At 38.1% G+C, this 7,486-nt stretch overlaps 1 pseudogene; it reads left to right on the top strand.

Moving 5' to 3' along the window:
* The first annotated feature begins 2,061 nt into the window (after positions 1 to 2,061).
* LOC129479379 (keratin, type I cytoskeletal 18-like) lies at positions 2,062 to 3,875 on the top strand (annotated as a pseudogene).
* Positions 3,876 to 7,486: the final 3,611 nt, after the last annotated feature.

The raw sequence follows: 7,486 nt of genomic DNA, 5'->3' as shown, positions 1-7,486 counted from the left end.
ATAACATGAGGGAGTGAGCGATAGAAATTTGTGGTAGAAATTTCAGCCAAAAATAAGAGTCAGTTTGAAGAGAATAATGTTGCAACAATGTGATGAAGGTCACTACAGCTGCACCTGAGAAAGTAAGAGGATGAATAGTAGATGCATTCAAAGAGGTAAGGCGGGGACCAGATTGTGTACGTCTTACAAAATGAAAAGTAGCATAATATACCCCACGGTTTAAAAGGGTACTATTGTTACTGGGGTAAAAATGGACATATAAAGATTAGAATAGCATTAGGGGGATGAGTTAGATGATCAACGAAATAATCCAGACAAGAATGACGAAGATTGTATCAGGGCTGTGGCAATAGAGAAATTAAGAGTTTGTTGTATTCTGTATATATTTTCAAGCTACAATAGATAGAATTTGCTGAGAGACTGGACATGGAATTCATGAGGAAGACAGGGATTAAAGATGACTCCGAGAATATGGTGATAAGAGTAATTGAGATCTATATGACTTCAGAAGGTTTTGTTTGAGGTAAATGGTGAGAAACTTGTTTGTTTATGTTAATTTTAAGAGATTCAGGAGGCATCTAAATGGACATATTGGGTAAGCAATGGATAGGAACCTAGAGCTCATACATAGAGATCTGAGATGGAGGTATATATTAGTATTCATCAACTGATAGATGCATTATGTTCTGTGAGACTAAATAAGATCACAAATGGCCTGAATATCAGTAGAAAAGAAAAGAAATCCAACGACCATATCCTGGTGCACTCTAAATTCAAAAGGTTGTTTTGATGAGGAAATGAAGTATGGAGATCCAAAAATATAGCAAGAAAATTAAGCAATGTTGCTGTTTAAGAAGTAATGTGTATAGAGTCTGAAAGTGTTTCAAAGATGAGTGAGAAATAATGTCAAATGTTGCTGATAGAACAATAAGTTAAGGACAGAAAAATAATGAATTCTTCAGTTATCAAAATGAAGATTATTGGTGCACTTGATCAAAGCATTTTAATATTTGTTTATACCTCATTTCTAAGTGGCAAATTTCCCAAAGCAAGTCACATGTTTAAGTCCAGATCCAAAGGGTAAAGAAACTCTACCTTCCAATGGGAAAAAAAAAAATCAACATTATATGGCAAAAAGTGGTTATGCAGGATGGGAAAAATTATTTTTGCCATTTTGCAAACAATTTAACATGACCTGAAATCCTATAGACATTAAAAAGTTCCCAAAATGACATTATAGACATAATGCTCAGTGTCAGTCATTAGAGAAATGAATATTAAAACCACATGAGATGCCAGTGCATGCCCTCTCAAGTGGATTAGTACTAAAAAGAAAATGGTAAGTGTTGACAAGGATGTGGAGCATCTGTAACTCTTGGATATTGCTAGTGGGAATGTCAAATGGTACAGCCACTTGTGCAAATAGTTTGTCAATTTCTTGTATAATTAAAGACGTGATTACTGTATAACCCAGAAATTAAATTTATAGGTTTTTAGCCAAGAATAAGGAAAACACATTTATGAAAAACTTCTATGAGAATGTTCATAGGAGCTTTATTTATAATGATCCAAACTGTAAACAACCCAAATATTCATTACAAATTGTGAGTATATCTAAATTATGAATGATTAAGCAAATTGTGATATCTTCATTCAGTGAAATGGTACTTAGTGATAAACATCACTTAGTGTATTGATATATAAAAAAGCACGAGTATCAAATGTATTCTGAAAGTGAAAGAAACCAGACACACAAGATTACATATTTCATTTATTTGAAATTCTCAAAAAGGCAAAACCACCACAAAATAAAGAAGATTAGTGGTTTTCTGGAGCCAGTAGGTAGGGCTAGTGAATTGACTTAAAAAAGGTGTGTTACCAAACTCTTTATGTTACTATTTATGTTACCAAACTATTTATTCCTCATTTAAAATGCCTTTGGTCAAAAATGCATTGCATTGTGGATTTATAGTGGGTGAAATTTATTATACAGAAATTGATAATATAACCAATTGAAATAAAATAAAAGATAATAAAGGATGCCATGAACAAGCTTATGTAATAACAGTTTGGGTAAAGTAGACAAAGTTCATGAAAAAAACACAACTTACCAAAACCAACTCAAGAAATAATAGAAAATGTGGTCATCAGCAAAGCCTGAGTCCTGTCCTCTCACTCTCCTCCCCGAACAGCATGACCTTCACCACTTGCTCCACCTTCTCCACCAACTACGGGTCCCTGGGCTCTGTCTAGGTGCCCAGCTACGGCGCCCAGCTGCCAGCAGCGTGACCAGCGTCTATGCAGGCGAGGGCTCTGGTTCCTGGATCTCCATGTCCCGCTCCACCAGCTTCCCGGGCGGCATGGGGTCCGGGGACATGGCCACGGGAATGGCCAGGGGTCTGGCAGGAATGGGAGGCATCCAGAACAAGAAGGAGACCATGCAAGACTTGAACGACGGCCTGGCCTCCTACCTGGACAGAGTGAGGAGCCTGGAGACCGACAACAGGAAGCTGGAGAGCAAAATCCGGGAGCATCTGGAGAAGAACGGACCCCAGGTCAGAGACTAGAGCCATTACTTCAAGACCATTCAGGACCTGAGGGCTCAGATCTTTGCAAATACTGTAGACAATGTCCCCATCGTTCTGCAGATGGACAATGCTGGACTCGCTGCTGATGGCTTTAGAGTCAAGTATGAGACAGAGCTGGTCATGCGCACCAGTTTGTAGAGAACGACATCCATGGGCTCCTCAAGGTCATGGATGGCACCAATGTCACTCGGTTGCAGCTGGAGACGCAGATCGAGGCTCTCAAGGAGGAACTGCTCTTAATGAAGAAGAACCACGAAGAGGAAGTGAAAGGCCTGCAAGCCCAGATTGCAGCTCTGAGTTAGTTGTGGAGGCAAATGCCCCCAAATCTCAGGACCTTGCCAAGATCATGGCAGACATCAGGGCCCAATATGACCAGCTGGCTCGGAAGAACCGATAGGAGCTAGACAAGTACTGGTCTCGGCTGACTGAGGAGAGCACCACAGTGGTCACCACACAGTCCGCTGAGGTGGGACCTGCTGAGGTGACGCTCACGGAGCTGCTACGTACAGTCGAGTCCTTGTAGATAGACCTGGACTCGATGAGAAATCTGAAGGCCAGCTTGGAGAATAGCCTGAGGGAGGTGGAAGCCTGCTACACCCTGCAGATGGAACAGCTCAACGGGATCCTGCTGCACCTGGAGTCAGAGCTGGCACAGACCTGGGCAGAGGGGTAGCGCCAAGAGCAGGAGTACGAGTCCCCGCTGAACATCAAGGTCAAGCTGGAGGCTGAGATCGCCACCTACCACCACCTGCTGGAAGATGGTGAGGACTTCAATCTTGGTGATTCCCTGGACAGCACGCAACTCCATGCAAACCATACAAAACACCACCCGCCAGATAGTGAATGGCAAAGTTGTGTCTGAGACCAACAACACCAAAGTTCCGAGACATTAAGCCAGGAGAAGCAGGGTGCAGGAGGCCAATGAAAAGTTCAGAGGGTGCTGGATGTCAAAAGAAAAAGAAAGAAAAGAAAAGAAAGAAGGAAAGAAAGAAAGAAGGAAAGAAAGAAAAAAGAAAGAAAGAGAAAGAAAGAAAGAAAGAAAGAAAGAAAGAAAGAAAGAAAGAAAGTTCTAAAAAATATTATGAGAAAGTTGAATTCTAACTAACACTTTCCAGAAACAACAAATTCAAATCTCAGATGGTTTGCAAGTAAATTTGTACAAATAAATATGGTAGAAATATCACTAAAATCGCATAAACTCAGAAAGAACTAACAAAGAGGAAGACTTGCCAACTCATTTTAGGAGGCCAGCATAATTTTCATATCAAAATTTGACCAAAAAAAAAACTAGGTAAAAAAGGAAAAATTGCAGAACAATGTTTAAATAAACAATTGCATGAATAAACCAAGGAGTCCTGAACAAGTTATTAGCCATTCAAATCCAATGATACATAAACTATACTGCATCATGTATAGATAATACAATGTGTGACAATATCACATAAATGAAAAATGCAATATACTTGAACATCAACTAGTAATTCAATATAATATGCAACTTAATAACAAGTATTTTTTCAATAGGTGCAGAAACATTTTTGATAAAATTCAACAAATGGGCATGATAAAAATTAAGTCTCAACAAAATAAGCATAGACATGAAAATTTTTAATCTGAAAAACCACATCAACAACAAAAAACTGTACAACTAAAACGTAAGTTACTAGAAAAATATTTAATGCTTTTCCTGTAAAATTGGGTAAAAGTCATATGTGTCTAGTATCAATATTTCTGCTTGTCACAGACCAGAGTCCTATCTAATGCAAGAGGGCAATAAAAAGAAATAGACTATTAATGCAAGAAATGCATGAAGCTGACATTTATAAACAGCTAACATAATTGTTTCATAGAAATCTAAATGATACATTATTAACAAACTAATTTAGAAAATTTGGCCGGGCGCGGTGGCTCACGCTTGTAATCCCAGCACTTTGGGAGGCCGAGGCGGGCGGATCACGAGGTCAGGAGATCGAGACCACGGTGAAATCCCGTCTCTACCAAAAATACAAAAAATTAGCCGGGCGTGGTGGCGGGCGCCTGTAGTCCCAGCTACTCGGAGAGGCTGAGGCAGGAGAATGGCGTGAACCCGGGAGGCGGAGCTTGCAGTGAGCCGAGGTCGCGCCACTGCACTCCAGCCTGGGTGACAGAGCAAGACTCCGTCTCAAAAAAAAAAAAAAAAAAAAAAAAAAGAAAATTTGACCTGTACATAATGAATATACAGTAGTCCCCCGCTTATTCATGGGGGATGCTTTCCAAGATCCCCAGTGAATACCTGAAACCTTGTATAGTACTAAAACCTATATATACAATGCTTTTTCCCATGAAAATATACCTATGATAAAGTTTAATGTGTAAGTTAGTAAGAGTACAAGATTAACAACAATAAATAACAATAGAACTCACAATAATACAGAAGAATTATAACAATATGCCAACATCACTACTCTTGTGCTTTGGGTCATTATTAAGTAAGATACAGGTTTCTGGAACATAAGCATTGTGATAGCACAACAGTTAACAGATAACCAAGAAGGCTACTTAAGTGACTAAGGGGTGGTGGGTGGCTTCTACAGCATGAATATGCTGAACACAGGAAGGATTCACATCCCAGGCAGGAGGGAGCTGGATGACTTGAGAATTCATCACTCTACTCTGAACAGTGTGTAATTTTAAACTTATGAGTTGTTTGCCTGCAATCTTTCATTTAATATTTTCAGACAATGGTTGCTGTGGGTTACTGAAACCTACAACCATGAAAAGCATAACCGTGAATAAGGGGAGACTACTATAGAAATAAATTATTGTTATATTTTTTGAGACTTTCATACTGACAAATTTAATTCCAGGCTGGATTAGAAGTTGTTGGGATTTGGGGCATGTAAACCGTCAATTGATGTCCCATATGTTTACAGACTGGAAAAAAAAAGTCAGAAGTTCTGCTACCCTCTAGGAGTGCAGGTTTATCATCATCCTCTTGGGACAGTCACAAGAAGGGTAATGAGAAACAATATATTTCAGATGGAAGAACAAAGAGCCCCAACAATATTTGTATGGGGTTACTTCTCTCAGAAATGAATTTGAGCATAACAAAGAAATGTTCTCTTCCTTCAAAACAAGGGCTATCTGGCTTTGGAATTGTTATGAACCAATGACATCTGTCTGCCTCCCTTTCTTTCCCTTTCTGAATGCAGATGTTTACTGTGGTTATCCTTCATCCTGTTGATGTGCATTGGCTGTGTGTGTAGGAAAATAATTTCTCTTTTTAGTCCATATGTCTCCATATTTAGATAAACCACATTTGTAACTTCTGTGTAGATGGTCATGACCTCTGACTTTGAGCCTGATGAGCTGATGGCATAAGAATGTGATGGTGCCTTCTTTGGGGGGAAGTGAGGAAAATATGTATTTTGAATATGAAAAGGAGGAAAATGAATATTTGTCTCCAGGAGTGTGGAAAGTGTTTTGTTGCATTCTTAACAATTTTTGACTCCATTTTTTTTCAGTTATAGAATTATATAATACACTCATTGCCATGTGAGATCTTTGCCTCTTTAACTTTGGGCTTGGCCGCATAATTTGCTTTGTTCATGGAACATGAGCTAAAGTGACACATTCAAGAAGAAACTTGAAATTACATTTTGTGATTGAGCTCAGCCCTGCTTTCTTCCTTTTTGCTATGGTAATTGGCTTGTTCACAATAGGGCTGCCCTCTTTCCAGACATAAAATTCACTGGGAGCTGTGTCAAGCACTACTAACAAAAGCTGCAAGGGCAGCAGCTATAGTTGAACTGCAGATGGTGTCATGTGAATTGAGCAAGAAATGACCATAATTGCAACTAGCTAAGCTTTGGGGGTTACTTATTACAAAGCAATGCTGACAAGTACATAAATCTGCCTCACAAAATGAACCATTAAATATTCTTTATTCTAAACTGAGTCAGACACTCTGAGAAAGAGTTGAACATCGACAGAGAAAATTAAGCCTCTGGACTTGCAGGTTCATATAATTTACAAATAGTCATTGAGTTTTAATTTTAACTAAGGAAGCATGCTGGGATATACAAATACAAATGTGATCCATTTTGTGTCTTCAAATACTGTAAAATTTTAGTGTGGTGAAAATTCAGAAATATAACTGCTGCAAGATGTTATTTTGTAGTTAAAACAATGGAAGCGCAATTCTGGTTGTAAGAATACTAAGAAGTGAGGAGAAGACTACCCCCAAACTTACTATCAGGTGATCTCATGAAATAAAGAGGGTTTAAGAAGTGCATGAGAAAAGGTAAGAAATGCTAAATGTGATGCATTTCCCTCTACTCTGTTGACTTAATTCCTTCCTTTGCTTTCTAACATTAAGCTTTACTTCCCTATTTTTTTGTTGTTTGTCTTTTGCCTAAGGAAACTTGTTAGTAAGAAAAAGGAGACTGCTATCAGATGGAAAGAAATACTAAAGGCCGAACTGGGACTTAAACTCAAGTCTTACATAGCCATTGAAAAATCATATTACACATGTGTTGAAATTCCACAGCAACTAAAACATATAAAGTAAGCTCCAAATTATTCATTTTACCTAGGCACAGTTTTTTTTTTTTTTTCAGTTTAATAATTAGTAGAAGCAAAAAAAAAACTAAAACTTGATTCAGAGAAAGGTCTTTTCATCTCAAGTTACAAAAGTATATCGAATTAAAACTCCCCGAATTTTTGAAATAATTTATAAAATATATAAATAGTTACATATTTGTATAATGTGTCAATGTAGTACTGGAAATATTTAATATTGTGAAATCTATGCCCATTTCAAACAATGATACAATGTATAACTCAACTCTCAACATCTCAGCTGAGTGTATATATTAATTTTTAAAATCGCCAGTGTCAGAACATGATTGCTTGCTTGA

This window comes from Symphalangus syndactylus, chromosome 3, assembly GCF_028878055.3.
Source record: "Symphalangus syndactylus isolate Jambi chromosome 3, NHGRI_mSymSyn1-v2.1_pri, whole genome shotgun sequence".
NCBI classification, from domain to species: domain Eukaryota; kingdom Metazoa; phylum Chordata; class Mammalia; order Primates; family Hylobatidae; genus Symphalangus; species Symphalangus syndactylus.
The sequence above is the reverse complement of the archived record's forward strand: the minus strand, read 5'-3'. Positions and strand labels throughout refer to the sequence as shown.